This window comes from Pseudophryne corroboree, chromosome 4 (genome assembly GCF_028390025.1).
Source record: "Pseudophryne corroboree isolate aPseCor3 chromosome 4, aPseCor3.hap2, whole genome shotgun sequence".
Lineage (NCBI taxonomy): Eukaryota > Metazoa > Chordata > Amphibia > Anura > Myobatrachidae > Pseudophryne > Pseudophryne corroboree.
In genome coordinates, this window is record NC_086447.1 from 833,363,607 (window position 1) to 833,383,240 (window position 19,634).

Genomic DNA, 19,634 nt, shown 5'->3' on the forward strand with positions numbered 1-19,634 from the left:
CCTGTCGGGATTGTGTGGTCGGGATTCCGGCGTCGGTATTTCGACCGCCGGGATTCCGGCCGGCGGCATTTAGTACTGACCCCAGGGAGACAGCAGAGGTGAGGCAGCTATGAGCTCAGACTTTCCTCTGTATAGTTAGACACTGCCTGGAACTGGGGACAAGGCCATACAGTGACCAATAATACTGCAAAACACAGCACAAGGGAGGAGCTATCAAAACTGTCTCACTGAGGAGGGGCGTGGCTTGATGCAGTGTCAGGTGACCTATCCAGGAAGTTCCCCAGCACCCAACCCAGAGCAGTAAACATGAAGCAGTTGCTGATTATCAAGACGGCTATAATGCAGGGGAATGTGATGGTGATTGGCAGCTGGGGCTGGGCAAGGGGGGCACAGGGTTGACCTACTCCCCTACTGTGGACAACATATCCCCCTGTCACAGGGAGGAAGCAGATAGTGCCCAATAATTTTTGGCTGCTTCTGCAGAGGTACTACATGTTTTAATGTTTTATTTTATGGTAGGAACCTCTTCCCTGTGGACCCTGGGCAGCCCCAGACATGGCACCAGCTAGCGATAAGCATTACTAGCGGCTCATGTAATCATGATCAGTGGCCAGAAACAAGGGATTCTGTTTTTCTCTGTGAATAGGAATACCTGCAGTTTAGACTTCACCAGTGGTTTTAGACTTTGCTTATTGGATTACACAGTAATGATGCTGTTACCCAATATAGGGGGTCATTCCGAGTTGGTCGCTCAGTATTTTTTTTTTCGCAACGGAGCGATTAGTCGCTAATGCGCATGCGCAATGTCCGCAGTGCAACTGCGCCAAGTAAATTTGATTGACAGGAAGTGGGTGTTTCTGGGCGGAAACTGGCCGTTTTATGGGTGTGTGCGAAAAAACGCTACAGTTTCTGGGAAAAACGCGGGAGTGGCTGGAGAAACGGAGGAGTGTCTGGGCGAACGCTGGGTGTGTTTGTGACGTCAAACCAGGAACGACAAGCACTGAACTGATTGCAGATGCCGAGTAAGTCTGGAGCTACTCAGAAACTGCTAAGAGGTGTGTGGTAGCAATTTAGAGAATCTTTCGTTCGCAATTTTAAGAAGCTAAGATTCACTCCCAGTAGGCGGCGGCTTAGCGTGTGTAAAGCTGCTAAAAGCAGCTTGCGTGCGAACAACTCGGAATGACCCCCATAGTCTTTTCTCTGTTTAACATGCTCCTTTTATTGCAGTATACTGTCAGTGCTGGTATAAAAGTATTCCCCCAGAGATTTGTTCATCACATCAGACTAGTCTGTCTCACCTCATAAATGATACAACGAGCAAACAGCAAGGAATCTGCAATTTACAACATATTTAGAATGGTCACTGGAGCTCACTCTACAATTTGTATAAGTTATGAACTATAGTGTAACCTGATTCCAGAAGTAATAAAGACTATCTCCATTACAGTGCTTAGACTGGTGTTACTGGCCTTCAGAATACAAGGGGTTTCTGTATTTACATGTCTTAATATATTAAATTTTCCTGTGTATAGCTATACACTATATATTGGGGCAAGTGTGAGATTTTAGAGTGTGGACCATGAGAACCTAGAGGACAAAAGGGTTAGTGCAGTGGGTCCCAGTATGAATGGTCGACCATGTTATGGTCGACAGTCATTAGGTCGACCACTATTGGTCGACATTGACATGGTCGACGTGGACACATGGTCGACGCATGAAAATGGTCGACACATGAAAGGTCGACACATGAAAAGGTCGACATGAGTTTTTTCACTTTTTGTGTCGTTTTTTGCGTAAAGTGACTGGGAACCCCAATTAGTGCACCGCGCCCCCTCGCATGGCTCGCTTCGCTCGCCGTGCTTCGGGCATGGTGCCTTCGCTCTGCTACCGCTTCACTCGGCACAGATTACCGTTCCAATCGTAGTCCACGTGGATCGTAAAGTATGGAAAAGTTCCCCAAAAGAAAAAAGTTAAAAAACTCATGTCGACCTTTTCATGTGTCGACCATGTGTCCATGTCGACCATGTCAATGTCGACCAATAGTGGTCGACCTAATGACTGTCGACCATAACATGGTCGACCATGTGAACGGATACCAGTGCAGTGTGGTGGGCTTTAAACGCTCAACCCAACCTTTTGTGACCAGTCTTATTTATAACCTACAACTCTCTGCAACAAACTGTTGTCATGTTATTATCTCATTAGTTGATGGGAAGAAAATAATTGTAATTAAGAGAGAGAGAGAGAAAGTAACAAGTATATTGTGCTGCATCTTTGTATTATGTCTACATAAACATTAGGTCATAGGGCGTTTCTATAATGGGTGCAGTGTGTGCATTGCACATGGGCCCCTGAGTCCAGGGGGTCCACACCACACACACTGTACCCATATATTATACTGTACTTACCCCTCGGGAGTCCCGCGATGGCAGCCCTGCACTGCAGACAGTAATAACTCGGATTATGCCAGAGTATACTGCTGCTGGAAAGGAGGGGGGCCGCAACGGAGGCTGTATGCGGGTCCCCTCCTCTCTTAAAATGCCCCTGCATCAGGTTCATATATGTGTGTATAAATCTGGCTCTGATACTAGCAGGTCCGGTTCTAGACTAGACACCCAGGGCGCAAGGTTCCATTGCCCCCTCCCCCCACAGGCAAGGCAGGGTTAGTGCGCGCCAATGAGGCACATAAAAAAATAAGGGTGTGGCCTTATAGGAAAGGTGCGTGGCCACAGAATAGTACAGATTCACATTACACCGCACAGCGGTGTCCGTCAGTCCCATTGCACCACACAGTAGTGTCCGTCAGTCCCATTGCACCACACAGCAGGGACATGCAGTCAGGGGAGGCAGGGGAGGCAGTGCCTCCCCTGTCATTCATGATTAAAATAATACAAAGAAGATACTTATGACACATATTCTGTGTCATAAGTATTTTATTTATATTATGTTAATCATTTTACAGTTTGAATTGTTGTTAAAATGTATTTTGCGGCACCGACAACGGTGCCTCCTGCTCTCCATTGTGATGGGCCGGAAGCAGGGGGCGGGCAGGGGGCAGGGACAAGCAGAGGGCTGTAAAAGCCCATTGAAAAAATGAATGGAAGCGGCACCTGTCCAAGTGCCGCTGAACAGCAGGGGCGTGCTTTCAGCGTATCTGAAAGCATGCCCCTGTCACTGTGACTGCATCCGGCCATGGGCGTCATCAAGTGCCGTGGGGTCTGCGGGGACCGACAGAACGGGACCCGGGTCTGCAGCTTCGAATGAGGAATAGTCTGCAGTGGCGCACACAGAGACGGAGACAGCTTTGTCTCCGTCTCAGCAAAAGCCGCGATCGCGACCGCGGATCTGCAGCAGCAAGAGAGAGCTAAGGAGCTCTCTACTTATAGCATCTCTTCCACTGCCACCCTTCTGCTCCCAGCCCCTGATGGACTCTGTAAGTTTAAAGCCAATGTTTGTGTGTATTTGTATGTTTGCATGTACAGTATGTCTGTGAGTTTGTGCACTGGTGTATGTACAGTATGTATGCATGTGTATGTGTTTGTGTATGAATATGTGCATGTACTGTATGTGTAATATATATATATATATATATATATATATATATATAGAAGGCAAACATGTCTGGCACTCACCCATGGGCAAAGTGAGCTACTGTAAGCTCCTGCTCCAGTGCCCTCCTCAACATATACAGCGGTCTGCATGTATGGAACGGAGAAACAATGGCGGCACTCTGGTGACTCGGTTAAAGATGTGTAGAAATAGTGCTGTTTATTCAACGTTTCGGGGTACAAGCCCCCGTCTTCAGGATACACTAACGGTTAGTATACGTGCATGCATGTGTAATATATATAGATAGATAGATAGATAGATAGATAGATAGATAGATAGATAGATAGATAGATAGATAGATATAGATAGATAGATAGATAGAACGGAGAAACAATGGCGGCACTCTGGAGACTCGGTTAAAGATGTGTAGAAATAGTGCTGTTTATTCAACGTTTCAGGGTACAAGCCCCCATCTTCAGGATATACTAACGGTTAGTGTATCCTGAAGACGGGGGCTTGTACCCCGAAACGTTGAATAAACAGCACTATTTCTACACATCTTTAACCGAGTCTCCAGAGTGCCGCCATTGTTTCTCCGTTCTATCTATCTATCTATCTATCTATCTATCTAGCTATCTATCTATCTATATATATTACACATGCATGCACATATACATACACACCCACGGAAACCCCCCTCGCAAAATCCTGCGTTTGCCACTGGTCCCGGTTGCAGCCGCAATTTTGGTCCAGTCAGAGCCTGATCCTCCTCACCTGCCGATGCAGGCTGCCGTCATCACCTCTCAGCTCCTCCGTTCTCCTCACATCCCATCCCCACTCCACTCCTCACCTGCCCCCAGCTCCTGCTGCTGCCACCCCTGGCACTGTGTTGTTTTTTCTCCTCTCATCTCGGTGCAGTGTGACCAGGAGCGGTCCTTGCTGCGTGCAAGCAGTGCCTTTGCCCGGGGCGCTGCGGCCTGGGGGCGCGGCCGCAGTCACACCGGAGGCACCGCCGCCTGCCCGCACTCCGCTCCCCGCTCCACGGCTGCAGCAGACGCCGTGGGCTGTGTGGGCGTCCGCTGCAGTCGGCTCCAGGCACAGACACTAGAGGTCGTTATTGACCTCTAGTGTCTGTGCGGCGCTATGGGAGAGACGTCATTGACGTCTCTCCCATAGAGAGGAGCGGGCGGCCAGACTGACGGAGCAGCAGCAGCAGAAGAAGCAGGAGCGGGGCAGTGGTAAGTATTGTTTTTATTATTTTGTGTGTGTGTGTGTGTGTGTGTGTGTGTGTGTGTGTGTGTTTGTAAGCGGGGGGCACAGCGACAGGGGGCAAATAAAGAGGGGGCACAACAACTGGGGGCAAATAAAGAGGAGGCACAAATACTGGGGGCAAATGAGAGGGCACAACTACTGGGGGCAAATAAAGAGGAGGCACAAATACTGGGGACACAACTACTGGGGGCAAATAAAGAGGAGGCGCAAATAAAGAGGGGGCACAACTACTGGGGACAAATAAAGAGGAGGCACAAATACTGGGAGCAAATAAAGAGGGGGCACAACTACTGGGGGCAAATAAAGAGGGGGCAGATCTACAGGGGCAAATCAACTGGGGGGCACAGCTACTGTGAGCATAACTGGCCACGCCCCTCCCTATGAAGCCACGCCCCCCCACACTAACTGTTTTGCCACGGGGGGGGGGGGGCGCCAGTGGAAACTCTCGCACTGGGCGCCACAAGGGGTAGAACCGGCCCTGAGTGTGACAGTGTGATAGCATCACTGCTCGCACCGCAAAATTACGTCCAGGGCTCCTTCTTGGCCTGTATCAGAGGTTTAGGGCTGTTGTGATTGAAGCAGCAACCTCCACCCGGACTCAGTCAGTGTATGCACCAAGGTGACCCATTCTCATGCTACCTTGCACAACAGTAGCAGTGTGGTGGCTGATGCCTGCAGAGCTTGCACTTTAATACCAGCTTAGACCGTTGACCTCCTGAGTTTGTTTGACTCTCTTCTCCATCACTGATCTTTCTCTGTAGCAAGCTTTTCAGTGTGACCCCCATGACCTGAAGAGTGTTAATGATTTATTTTTATGCCTGAGCTTACCTCTCCCTCCTCCATTTATAAAAAAAAACCCGTTACCTTTTCCCTGGCATCACCCACTGCTGTCACCCTCTCCCTGGCATCACCCTCCCCGTCACCCTCTCCCAGGCATCACTCACTGCTGTCACCCTCTCCCTGGCGACCCTCTCCCTGGCGTCACGCTCTTCCTGGCATCACGCTCTTCCTGTCACATTCTCCCTGGCGTCACCCACTCCCTGTCACCCACTGCTGTCACCCTCTCTCTGGCGTCACCCTCTGCTGGCTATTTTGTTGTCCAGGACATCCATTAACTTAATAGCGCCACATCCACGGTGCTATTAAGTTAATGGAAGCCCTGGACAACAAAATTGCATTCATGTCCTCCTCCCACTCCCTTCCCCAGTCCCAAACACTAACTATTATTATTTTTTCTATAAAAATGTACAATATATCACAAGTATGATGAGCAGGCAGGCAGCGGGAATTGGCGGCATCGGACTGAGATGCAAATTAGTGGCGGAGGGCTGGGTCAGTTGATAGTGGGCGAGTTTGTAAGCCACTGGCGGTGGCAGCGGGCATCGGCTCAGGGGCAGTAGCGGGCATAGGCTTGGCGGTGGTAGGGGTCATTGGCAGGATTCGGCGGACATTATGGCTGCAGTGCCTCACCAGCCACTGACCTCACCGCACGCCACTGCCACACAGTAGTGTCCGTCAGTCACATTACACCACACTGTAGTGTCCGTCAGTCACATTACACCACCAGTTGTGCCCCCAGTAGTGGTGCCATCAATAGATATGCCCCCTGTAGATGTGCCCCAAGTAGATTTGCCCAAAGTAGATGTGCCCCCAGTAGATGTGCCCCCCATAGATGTGTCCCCTGTAGATGTGCCCCCCCCGTAGATGTGCCCCCAGTAGATGTGCCTCCTGTAGATGTGCCCCCGGTAGATGTGCCCCCGGTAGATGTGCCCCCTGTAAATTTGCCCCCAGTAGATGTGCCCCCTGTTGATGTGCCCCCTGTAGTTATGCCCCCTAGTAGCGCCGCTTACACACACAAAAAAAACAATCACACAATACTCACCAGCGCCGCTCCTGCTTCCCGACCGCTGCAGCCCTCCATCTCTGGCCGCCCGCTCCTCGGATCTATGGGAGATACATCATGACATCTCTTCCATAGCGCCGCACAGGCACTAGAGGTCAATTAGTACCTCTAGCATCTGACAACGGTGCCGGCTGCAGCTGGCGCCCACACAGCCCACGGCGCTTGCTGCAACCGGGGACTGCGATATGCAGGTTGCGGGTGGGCACCTGCGGGGTGACTGCAGCTGTACCCGCAGGCCGCAGCACCCCGGGAACAGGCCCGGCTTGCCCAAGCCTAGAACTGCTCCTGGATACTAGCCTGTGCCTCCTCGCGCATATGGGAAAGGAGAACCTGTGTCTGATAGAGCTCTTGCACCTGGCATGGGACTGGAAAAAGTGTAAATACTATTGATGACAGTTGTTCTATGACCAGAAAAACAGCAGGTGAAGCAGCTTCCCTTTGAAGCTGTATGGAGCCTCTCATTAGCCCTATGGAAACTGGCATCAGCATGCGGTAATACTATTTAGCTACTGTCCAAAATCCTAATTTAAAAGATGAATTATACATTTTGCATTTAACTTTCTTTTTTTGGTGGTCATAAAAAGTTTGGTCTACTAACAAGTACAGATACAGTAATGTTTATAGCACAGTAATGTTTACAGTAAACAGACAAATAGTTATTACAATTGCCAACATTTTCCTCCGCCTTCCTTTCTTCTTTCTTCCAGGAAACAAGTGAACACTGAAGACATGAGTTCACTATCGAGAACTGGAGCCATACTTTGTCTTAAATGTGATAATATCCCAGTATGAAAAGTTCATAGCTATTCATAGTTGCTAAAATATATCCCGAGCTGGCTGTTGGTGTGAACTTCCTGAAGTTGAGATTTAACATTTAGTTGTTGGAATTGTACAACATATTTATTTGATTGAAATGTAGATTATCTTTTTTCATTCCACTGTAAAATCTCCTAGTTGTTGCCAGGCAATAAAAAATGACTAGTGCATAATGCACAACAGAGAATGTCTACTGTGTAGTCCTATAATATTTCAAACAAACTCTGTACAATTGGGTTGCACAAAATAAGGAATGTCTAGAAACCTCAAAGTCATAATGTACAGACACAGTTTCTCCATTATCCTAATTTATGAAGCCTGGGGAGAATCCAGTGTCAGCAATTTTACAATTATTATGCGTTTATAGTTTTCAGTTTGCTTAAAACTTTGTCGCCAGTGTACAATTTAGTGTAACATATAACACAGTTTGCTGTTCAAAATAAGTCTTCAGTTGCATTTCCAGCAGATATGATGACTATACTTGTATGTAAACCCATTTTACTTTTAACTCCGTGCTGCCTGCCTATGGGCCTGGATTTTATTTTGTAGTGCCTTTTTGGAATCTTGGCAGCCTATAAACCTGGTTCCCCCAGCTGACAATGATTGCTGGGAGGTCTGGTACTGGGAGTGGCTCCTGGCTCCATAATCATAGCACATGGCATTCAAACTCATCACTGCACATTATAAACATTAATATGCGATTAACATCTTTTAACAGTAAATAGCCGTGACACCATCATTTGACATCAGAGTCATTTTCTTACAAGGCATAAAGGCCCCTGTCAAATACATGAGATGCTTGAGATAGGTCTCACATGCAAAATATTACACATAGATTCATGAAAAATATTTATTTCATATTTAATGCTGTACTAGTTACTGTTCTACTATTTGAGGTCACCCCGAAAAGCCACCCCCTTTTTTTTATTTTATTTTTATTACAACTTTATTACAACTTAAGCTTCTTTAAAGTAGAGATGTGTGGGTTCGGATTTACCCAGATCTCATAACGGCATCTTATTAGCTCTCGGATGTCATGTGTTTTGGATAGCCAATAAAATAAATTCGAACTCGCGTTAATTTTGGCGAGTAATTCCGAACATTCACATCTCTTTTTTAAAGTGGCTGGTTGGCTGGAATTATAACCAATCAAAGCATTATGTCCATGTCAGTAATCAATCAGATTAATAGACTTGTGCAGGGCTAAAGCAATGTTCAGCCAAGCAGAGCATTAAAATCACCACATAGTAACTATAGGTATACGCCTTTTGATGGTGCCACCCAGCAACGTGGCAATGCAATGTTACGATGGCACAGCCGTACACACTGTATGATCTCCTGTATGACAGTGCAATGTATCATTACTTGCTGCATGTTACTACACCACGTTGACCGTGGAATCGCCCATTGGATGTGCAGCACATCCAATGGGACGATTCAATGAAGGACAAATTGCGGGTACACAATATACCAGTGGTTCTCAAACTTTCTTGAATCACGGAGCCCTAGATTATCAGCATATTTTCATGACACCTCTAGGATAAAAGTTTTTCATTGACAAATTTGGAAAAATTTATTAAATTAAATAAATTGTTTCTACCTGTCATTCTTAGGTCAGTTATGTGGTGGTGTACAGTGGTGCTTCTGATTGTCAACATGTTTTATGATTGGCTGCCACTAGCACTGGTTTTGCCTATCACTTTGACCATAAAAAATTTTTCTTTGTTCCTGGACTATCAACCCGAGGCACCCCTGCAAGAGCCTCGTGGCACCCCAGGGTGCCCAGGCATACAGTTTGGGAATCACTGCACTATACTATGTGTACAATATATTGTTCTGAGCCGCATCGGAATGATATATCACACAATATATCGCATAGTATGTACCCAGCTTTGGAATTACTTGTATTGTATCAAATCAGAGTAGTAGACTGTCCATAAAAGTTAACCAACTAAAGCAAAACTAGTATGAAATTATATGTGAATCACCTTTCTTCATTAAAAGGACGATTTTCCTCGCTATACGTTCATCATCTGTGGATCCACTCTGTCAGTCCCTTCATTGGTTACCGGTATTCTACTGTATTCAAAATAAAATACTTTTACTTATATATAAGGTTATTAACCAAACTGCATCAACATACATCTCTTCACTCATCTCAAAATATCTCCCAACCCGACCTATCCACTCTGCACTAGATCTGTGTCTCTCATCCACAAACATTACTGCTCCCATTAAAAATTACAGGATTTTGCCTGGGCTGCACCCATACTGTGGAATGCCTCCCACGCACAATAAGACTCACCTCTAGTCTCCAAACCTTCAAGCATTACATGAAAACTCACCTCTTCAGACAAGCTTATCAAATTCCAGACCCACCCACATAACCTTCAATGCCTCCCTATCGAATTACATCCACAATATACAGTCCACACATAACCTCCCATATTTTGTCTTTTTTCATATTCACATCCTCTTGACCCTTGGCCAACATTGCTGGGTGACCATATCATGCAGCCCATTAAGAACCTCTGCAATCTGCTGGTCCATTATGCAATAGGTAGCGCCAGTACTATAGAGGGTGCAGGGGGTCCGCTTGCTATGAGGCCTGGCCTTTTCTGGAGCCCACAGGCCCAGCAAGCAACCCCACTGCATCACTCTATTTATTTATTTTTACTTTCCCAAACTGCCTAGGGCTTCAGGGGAGGGAGTAAAAAAAACCTTCAGCAGCAGTGCCAAGCCGGCCAGCTGGGGAAAAGTGGTAGTGGTTTCAGTGTTTCCTGGTGCAGTGGTGGGATGTATATATGTATGGAGGCAATGGATATATGTATGTGAGCAGTAGTGTTTTGATGTATACCTGTATGTATGAGGGAGGCATTGTATGTATGTATGTGAGTGGTAGTGTACGGATGTATACATGTATGTATGAGGGAGGCAGTGTATGTAATGATGTATGTATGTGAACGATAGTGTACGGATGTATACTAGAGATGAGCGGGTTCGGTTCTCAGAGAACCGAACCCTACCAGACTTCACCTCACGAGCCCGGATCCGAGTCAGGCTAGGATTTTCCCGCCTGACTCGGAAACCAGAATGAGGCAAAACGTCATCATCCCACTGTCAGATTCTCGAGGGACTTGGATTCCATATAAGGAGCCGCGCGTCGCGGCCATTTTTACTACAGTCTCGGAGAGTGTAGTGAGAGGACGTGTCTCCGTCCTCAGATCTGTGTGAGCGGGAAAGTGGGGTGGCGATTCTAGTGCTGTCTTGTGCTGCTCAGTCCAGTGTACTCAGTGTCTTATGCTGCATCAGTCCAGCCAGTCACAGTGGTGGTGTCCTCTGCTGCTATATGTCCCCAGTGCTGCTGGCTGCTGTACAAGTCCCTTGCAGTTTTGCTGTGTTGTCTTGCATCAGATCAGGGGTAGTGTCTCTCTTGTGCAGCATCAGTCCAGTGACCAGTCACAGTGGTGTTGTCCTCTGCTGCCATATATCCAGTGTTACTGGCGTATAATACCAGTGATATTGGCGTATAATTCCCATGATACTGGCGTATAATTACAGTGATATTGGCGTATAATTCTCGGAATACTGTCGTATAATTCCTGTGATATTGCTGTATATTTACAGTGATATTGCCATATAATTCCCGTGATACTGGCGTATAATTACAGTGATATTTTCGTATAATTCCTGTGATATTGCCGTATAATTCCCATAATACTGGCGTATAATTCCTGTGAACCTGGCGTATAATTACAGTGGTACTGGTGTATAAGTCCAGTCCAGTGATCCTGCCGTATAATTCCAGTGATCCTGCCATATAATTCCAGTGACCATGCCGTATAATTCCAGTGATCCTGCCGTATAAGTCCAGTGATCCTGCCGTATAATTACAGTGGTACTGGCGTATAAATCCAGTCCAGTGATATAGCTGTATATGTCCAGTGATACTGTCGTATATGTCCAGCGGTACTGCCGTATAAATCCAGTGATCCTGCCGTATAATTACAATGATCCTGCCGTATAAACATCTTGCAGTATAAATCCAGTGATCCTGCCGTATAATTACAGGGGTACTGGCGTATAAGTCCAGTCCAGTGATACTGCCATATATGTCCAGTGATACTGCCATATATGTCCATTGATACTGCCGTATATGTCCAGCGGTACTGCCATATAAGTCCAGTGATTCTGCCATATAATTACAGTGGTACTGGCGTATAAATCCAGTCCAGTGATACTGCCATATATATACCCTGTTGCAAAGCGGATTACTGAGGCCATAATAACTATGCTGGTGTTAGAAATGCGTCCGGTATCTGCCACTAGTGCAGTGGGACTGCAGTGCCAACCCTAGATGGACAAACACACAACACAACACAACACAACACAGAAGGAAGGTTTCAAAATTTGACCTCCACATCTAAAATCATTAAAAATTTGGAGGTAATTACACTCCGAGAACTAAGTGTTCTTGTTGAAAGTTTGCATAGATACACCTAAGGTGAAAATTATCAAAGTAGAAGGGACAAATAAATATCAATAAAATATCAAAGATAAAAGACAGTGGCACATATCAACATAATCTATACTATTAGTCCAATATTAAGTGCCAACTGTAACACCATCTCCTGGTATGGGCTATTTGCTGCGTATAGATCTAGTGTCCAAAGTGTATAGTTTAGATAGGTAGTAGATTGGTAAGAGTCAAAGGTTGCTCCAACACTTCTGCTTTTTGCACCCAATATTCCCTGGGGGTCTCCCATCCAGGTAATAATAGGGCTTCTCACTGCTTTGCTTCCTAGATCAGGTGAGATTGGGCGCAGCCAGTGAAATATGGCAGTAATTTACTCAAAGGTCGCAAATGAGAGAGTGTATGGTTATTGGCGCATACCGAGATAAGAAGTACTACTGCTGTCCACTGTTAATGCACAGATTCTCTGTTACCGTGGCATTGCTTAGAGATGATTGGCTGGCATATGGATGAGAGAGTACTGAGAATAGATTTAATGCAAAGAAATAGGTTCAGGGTCCGCCTTCTGCTGTCCACTGTCATATGGTAATATAGCGGACAGTGGTTGAGAGAGGCGGGTTGCCTTGGCCTATTGAAAATGAAAAAAATTTAGGAAATAATTGATGAGTCTCACACTTAATAATAGCCTTGATGTGAATAATTGAATTGGCAAACAGTGTAGTACATTCAAATCAATTATAGCATATCTCCTATAAGAGGTGGATGTACAATATAGCAGTTATACGGTAATTACTAAGGTTAACAGAAAAAGTAACTCAGATATTAGTAAATACTTAGATTCACAGTAAAAATGACTCAGATATCAATAATCCAATAAATTTATAATGTTGCTCCTTTGCCGAGTGCATATTCATAGCAGTTTTTTTGAGCAAGAGATTTATACTGATAATATATAAAAGCATTAGATAGAAACATCATAGTGATTCAGAAATTTCTGTGAAATGTGAACAACAGTGTGTATGGAGATATATACACTTTGGTAAGAATAGTAAGTATGAGTTTGATCTTATGAGCAATTCATAGCAGTATAATGAAAAGATAAGAGAAATAATAAACAATTTATAGCCCAAATGGGCATGAATACGATACAAGGAGGTGAGTGGGATGAACTGTGCACTGTTCAGCACCACTATTCAACACAGACGGCCGTTTAACCTAGGGGTGGCTTGTTGACACATTGAACAAGTCACCCCTAGGTGAAACGGCCGTCTGTGTTGAATAGTGGTGCTGAACAGTGCACAGTACTACCTCTTTGCACCTCTTTTTCTTCTTTGCATCATGTGCTGTTTGGGGCCTATTTTTTAAATCTGCCATCCTGTCTGCCACTGCAGTGCCACTCCTAGATGGACCAGGTGTTTGTGCCGCATACTTGTGTCGCTTAGCTTAGTCATACAGCCACCTCGGTACAACCTTTTTAGCCTAAAAACAATATTGTGAGGTGTTCAGAATAGACTGGAAATGAGTGGAAATGAATGTTATTAAGGTTAATAATACCATAAGATCAAAATAACCCCCAAATTCTGTGATTTTAGCTGTTTTTATGTTTTTTTCAAAAATCATCCGGATCCAAAACCAAAACACGAAAGGGTGGTTTTGACAAAACCAACCCAAAACCAAAACACGAGGGGGGAATTAGAACCAAAACCAAAACACAAAACACGAAAAGTGCCCACCGCACATCTCTAAATTTGTATACATGTATGTATGTATGTATGTATGTATGAGGGAGGCAGTGTATGGATGGATGTATGATGGAGGCAATGTAAAGATGGATGGATGGATGGATGGATGGATGGATGATGGAGGCAGTGTATGTTTGTATGAGAGTGGCAGTGTACGGATGGATGTATGTATGTATGTATGTATGTACTGTATGTATGTATGTATGTATGTATGAGGGAGGCAGTGTATGTATGTATAGGGAGACAGTGTATGTATGTATGGATGTGTGTATGAGATAGGCAGTGTATATATTGTATGTAGGAGGGAAGCAGTGGATGGATGGATGGATGGATGGATGGATGGATGGATGGATGGATGGATGGATGGATAGATGGATGGATGGATGAAGGTGACAGTGTATAGATGTATGTATGTATGTATGTATGTATGTATGTATGTATGTATGAGGGAGGCAGTGTAGTGTATATACTATATGTATGAGGGAGGCAGTGTATGTATATATGAATGTATGTATGTCTGAGGGAGGCAGTGTATGTATGTATGTATGTATGTAGGTATGTATGTATGTATGTATGTATGTGGTAGGCAGTGTAATGTATGTATGTATGTATGTATGTATGTATGAGGGAGGCAGAGTAGTGTATATACTATATGTATGAGGGAGGCAGTGTATGTATGTATATATGAATGTATGTATGTATGTATGTATGTATGAGAGAGGGAGGCAGTGTATGTATGTATGTAGGTATGTATGTATGTATGTATGTGGTAGGCAGTGTAATGTATATATGTATGTATGTATGTATGTATGTATGTATGTGGGAGGAGGTGTATGGATGGATGTATGTATGTATGCATGCATGTATGTATGAGGGAGGCAGTTTATGTAAGCATGTATGAGGGAGGCAGTGTGTGTGTGTGTGTGTGTGTGTGTGTGTGTGTGTGTGTGTGTGTGTGTGTGTGTGTATGGATGGATGTACTGTATGATGTAGGCAGTGTATGTATATATGAAAGTATGCATGTATACATGTAAGAGGCAGTGTATGGATGTGTGTGTACATATATTTATATATATATAGAGAGAGAAAGGGGGATAGGGGTTTGGCAACCCGTGGTGTTCAAAAATGAGTATATATACTTATGGTATGTTTTTGAGAGTACAAGATACAAGATCCAGTGATACTAAAAATAGACAATTTAATTCACAAAAAGAGTACAAGATATATATAAAAAAACAAATAAAAGTATATCTAAAAATATATGTACAGGTTCTTTAAAAATAGAGTGGTAAAGTGCAGGAGGTCAAACTTAGTAGTAATGGAGGTCAGTGAGGGAAACCAACGCGTTTCATCCTTTAGGACTTCATCAAGGGATCCCCACTCTGTTTTTAAAGAACCTGTACATATATTTTTTTTATATACTTTTATTTGTATTTTTATATATCTTGTACTCTTTTTGTGAATTAAATTGTCTATTTTTAGTATCACTGGTTCTTGCATCTTGTACTCTCAATAAGTATATATACTAATTTTTTAACACTACGGGTTGCCGCACCCCTATCCCCCTTTATCTATACGCATCACAGTAATATACCTGTACTGTATTTCTTAGGGGCTGGCTGACGCCCGAATATTATTGGGATTGTGTGCTTTATGGTACTATAGTTTTATAGACTATTTTACACAGATTTCAGTAGAATTTTACCTCACAAGTGGCGCTGTATTCTTTATATATATATATATATATATATATATATATATATACACACATGTGAGAGGCAGTGTACTGTATGTGCAAATGTATATATGAGAGAGGCAGTGTAATTATGTATGTATGTATGTATGTATGTAAGTATATATGAGGGAGGCAGTGTATGGATGTATATGTGTATGTATAATAAAATTAAATAGCAAGAGATAGAGGTGTGTGTGGCAGAAATAAAATGAGAGAGACAGAGAAAAAGGAGAGAGGTGTGAAGGAATATGAGAGAGAGAGAAAAGAAAGAAAGAAAGAAAGAAAGAAAGAAAGAAAGAAAGAAAGAAAGAAAGAAAGAAAGAAAGAAAGAAAGAAAGAAAGAAAGAAAGAAAGAAAGAAAAAGAAAGAGAAAGAAAAGAAAGAGAAACATAAATATGTGAGAGATGAGATAACAAAAAGTCCCTACCCCTCAGCGGCGGAGTGGAAGCACAGTATTCCTACCCCCGCACTGCCTGGAAGCTGCAGAGTTTTAATAAAGGATAACGGCGTTAAAATGATAGGAAACTCTAACCATGCCTCTTGTGTGGCACTAGCCATATCCTCTCTGGTGGAGACCTAAGACAGGGGGCCCCTTAAAAATGTTGATATGGGGCACACAAAGTTCTAGTTACGCCCCTGGGTAGCACCAATCCTTGTGTCTCAATGCTTATTTCCCTAAAGAGTACAAGCTTGTGAGCAGGGCCTTCCTACCTCTAGGTCTGTCTGTTATTATCCAATTTTGTTTTATTACTGTTGTTCCAATTGTAAAGCGTAATGGAATATGCTGCGCTATATAAGAAACTGTTAATAAGTAAGTAAATAAATAAATAATAATGTCGATATATGCATGAAAAACATTCTTCTCTGCCCAATGCAGTAAAACAAATATGACATCTCTACTGTATTATTATGATTCTGTTTTATAACTTAATTACAACTGATCTGGGTGTTACTTGTTCTTTAAAAACCATTATATTAATGCTGTATTTCATTCATTCCGACCTTACCAGCAGTACGTTAGCTTCTGTGAACTTATACTGTTCTCTCCGGTTCCCAAAGAATATTACCACCAGGAGAATTAAATATAGCATCCTTAGATGAAAGGCTTGTCTGAGAAGCAACATCTCTTTTCATTATCATGCAGCTAATATTATTCATAGCCCGTCAATATTTCTCTAGACAAATGTGATCATACTGGGACTGTTCCTTACATTTCCTCTTACGACTCTTTTATGAGATAATTGCTATTGTACTTTATGATATCTGCACATTAATGGATCATGAGCTCCTACAGACTAGTAACATGATCGGAAGTGAATCACACCGAAATGTAATTATATGCCACTGAAACCCATTATCATCGCAGTATTGATGTTGGCACAGTAAATATGTAGAAGGTTGTTCTATTTTACAAGGATTTGATATTTATGTCATAGAGGCATGTAATCAATTTGTAGATTGATATATTTCATGTGGTTGACTTGTCAGCAAAATATGCTATTGCCTTTTAAACCACTTTTTTCTGTATTGTAAATGTACACTATGGTTACAGACTTGTAACAGGTGACAGAGAAAACCAAATGTAAGATGCTCATTTGACTTGAGCTGATTATCCACCATGGACTGTATGGTCAGAATCAGTATGATATGCTGGCTGTAGGGACCCCGGCGGTCAGCAGACCAACGCCAGAATCCTGACAGCCGGAAAATCAGTGTCGAGCGCAGCATGTCCCCTCGCGGCTTTGGGATAATCTATTCCCCCTCGGGTGGTGTTGTGGACCACCACCACCAAGTGGGGATTCCGGGATTCACCGGGTGTCCTGACCGTCAGGATCCCAACAGCCGGCAAATTGATGGTCTCCCGTATGGTGATGGTCACAGTGTGGAATGGTCAATGTATTCATCCCATTGTTCACTGCTACTTTGCACATTGCACAACTACTGTGGCGGCCACATTTTATTCTAGTGTCAAAACATTAAAAATTCTGTAGTAGAGATATGCGCAGACCCCCATGTTTTGTTTTGGTTCTAATTCAGCATTGTGTTTTGGTCTTGGTTTTGGCAACACCACCCTCAAGTGTCGGGTTCAGATTCGTTTTCTGGTTTGGTTAGAAAATCAATAAAAAAAATTGTCAATAATGAATAAAAATCGATTTAAAAAACAAATAGCTAAAATCATTTAATTTTTGCAATCCAAACCCCGAAGTTCAGATTTAAAATCTACAATCCGAACCGTGGACTCGGTTTAGATTGGATCTTCTCCAGAGATCCAGACCGAGTTTTATGGTTCGATTAATTATAACGTAGGTGGAGATAAAGTTCCATTTGAAAAATGACAGGAACTGATCGGTTAGTAACATTATCTCTCTCCACTTTATCACTCTTCAAGACTTAGTACATCTGTCCCATAATGTTGATTATGTGTCGCTGATGATGATGATGAGCAAGTTGACAATGGCTTGGCGCTGGTACCATGTTTCTGGTGCTGTCTCCTTTGCACTGTCTTTGCATTCTTGATTGCACTTTGCAACTCTGCATAGTTATCCAGTGGGCAGATTCTGAGTCGCAGGCAAAGTAGTTGTGGGCAGCTGCGTCAGCCTGTTTTACTACTTTATGGTACTGCGAGTATCCATTCAGCTAATGCATAGGATAATGCTCGTGCAAGCGTAAACCAGCGCAGTCCATTGATTTTTCCACCAGCCACAGCAACAGTCATAATTAATAAATGTACTTGCACCAGCCTCATGCTAGCTACAAGAGATCTGTCAGAATCAGGCTTCCCTTCCCCATATGCACAACTCAGAATCACACGGAGCGTTGATACACATCCATGACACTCCCATAAGTCAGAGTGGGAATGTGCGATCTGGCCAAGGCCTTGGGCAACAAGATTGACTTTTTGGCTGTACTGAGGAAATGGTGCATAGTGCAAACTCAGTACAATGTTCCTCATACACTCTGCCCTATCAGCTCATTGGATGCTGAGGGTTTCACTGCCATTAGGTATTAATAACTGAGATAACAACGTTTGTGCCATTTCTTTCTTTTTTTTTTATAACTTTATTTTTTTTACATTACTTTTGTTTTTGTTTGTTTGGGGGTTTTTTTTATAGCTTTTGTATTATCATAAAAGATTTACCCGGAGGAGGTTGATGAATAAAACTGTACAACCTGGTCATACCAGAATTAAAGTACAAAGATTATTGCTGCTGACCAGGAAGAACTCCCAATTATACCATTATCACCATCGTCATCTTCATCATCATCACTTAATGGATTCTTAGTGATATTTATAGTTTTACGCTCCTGAGGAAGCTGGCAGCCATTAGACCAGCGAAATGCATTGAGCTAAATTCTGAGGACCACAAAGGCTGTGTCCCCTCCTCCACACCTCTGGCGACACGAATTGGACTCTTTAGCATCCACTGGATAAAATTCCAGCACAAGCCATCTACAGACCCGGACCCATCCCTGCTTGCAATTTGGATCTTATCCCAATGAGATACCTAGGGGACTTCTCTGGATAAAAGTCTGGTAATAAACCATTCATCAATTGAACTTGTGGGCATATGTGGAATAGAGTCCTAGTCAGAATTTGTGGACATTATATTCAGAAGGGACAACCAGTGGCACCTTACATTTACACTTTTAATATTCTCGTTTATCAGCAATTGCTTCGTTCTATAACTGTGAGGAGTAGAAAAACCTCTTTTTTATGAATGTGTAATAAATTATTTGTTTGTACCTTAAATTATTGATCCAATTGTCCGTTATTATTTGATACTATTTGGTACTGGAGTATAGCAAAACAAAGGGGGTAAAATGTTTTAGACACACAGAGGTGACAATAAAGATGGTCCTTACATCCCCTCATTCTTCTGACTCATTTATTTAGTTCGCTTGCAAAACAAATCGCTCCAGGAGAACAGTAATAAGAATAGCAATGTTGCAGTATACAGCAAGTTATAATGAATCTAAAATAAAATAAATGTAAAACAAAATCGCTCCAGCATGCAACGGATTTGAAATCTAAGTAAGACTATTGCATAATGGCATATGCAATCACTTGTTTCTTTAACAGAGGTTAAAAGCTTTCTCTGCTCTCAGTGTCAGGGTTATACGTGTCTGTAAAATTTCTCATGC

General features: G+C 43.3%; 1 long non-coding RNA gene across 1 annotated transcript in view; it reads right to left on the reverse strand.

The window, feature by feature from the left end:
- Positions 1-7,502: 7,502 nt before the first annotated feature.
- LOC134911817 (uncharacterized) overlaps positions 7,503-19,634 on the reverse strand; it is a 108,448-nt gene continuing 96,316 nt past the window's right edge. The window contains exons 2-3 of the long non-coding RNA XR_010176866.1: positions 9,529-9,619; positions 7,503-7,578 (exon numbers count right to left, since the gene is read on the reverse strand). This is a non-coding gene — a long non-coding RNA (uncharacterized LOC134911817). The remainder of the gene's footprint in view (positions 7,579-9,528; positions 9,620-19,634) is intronic.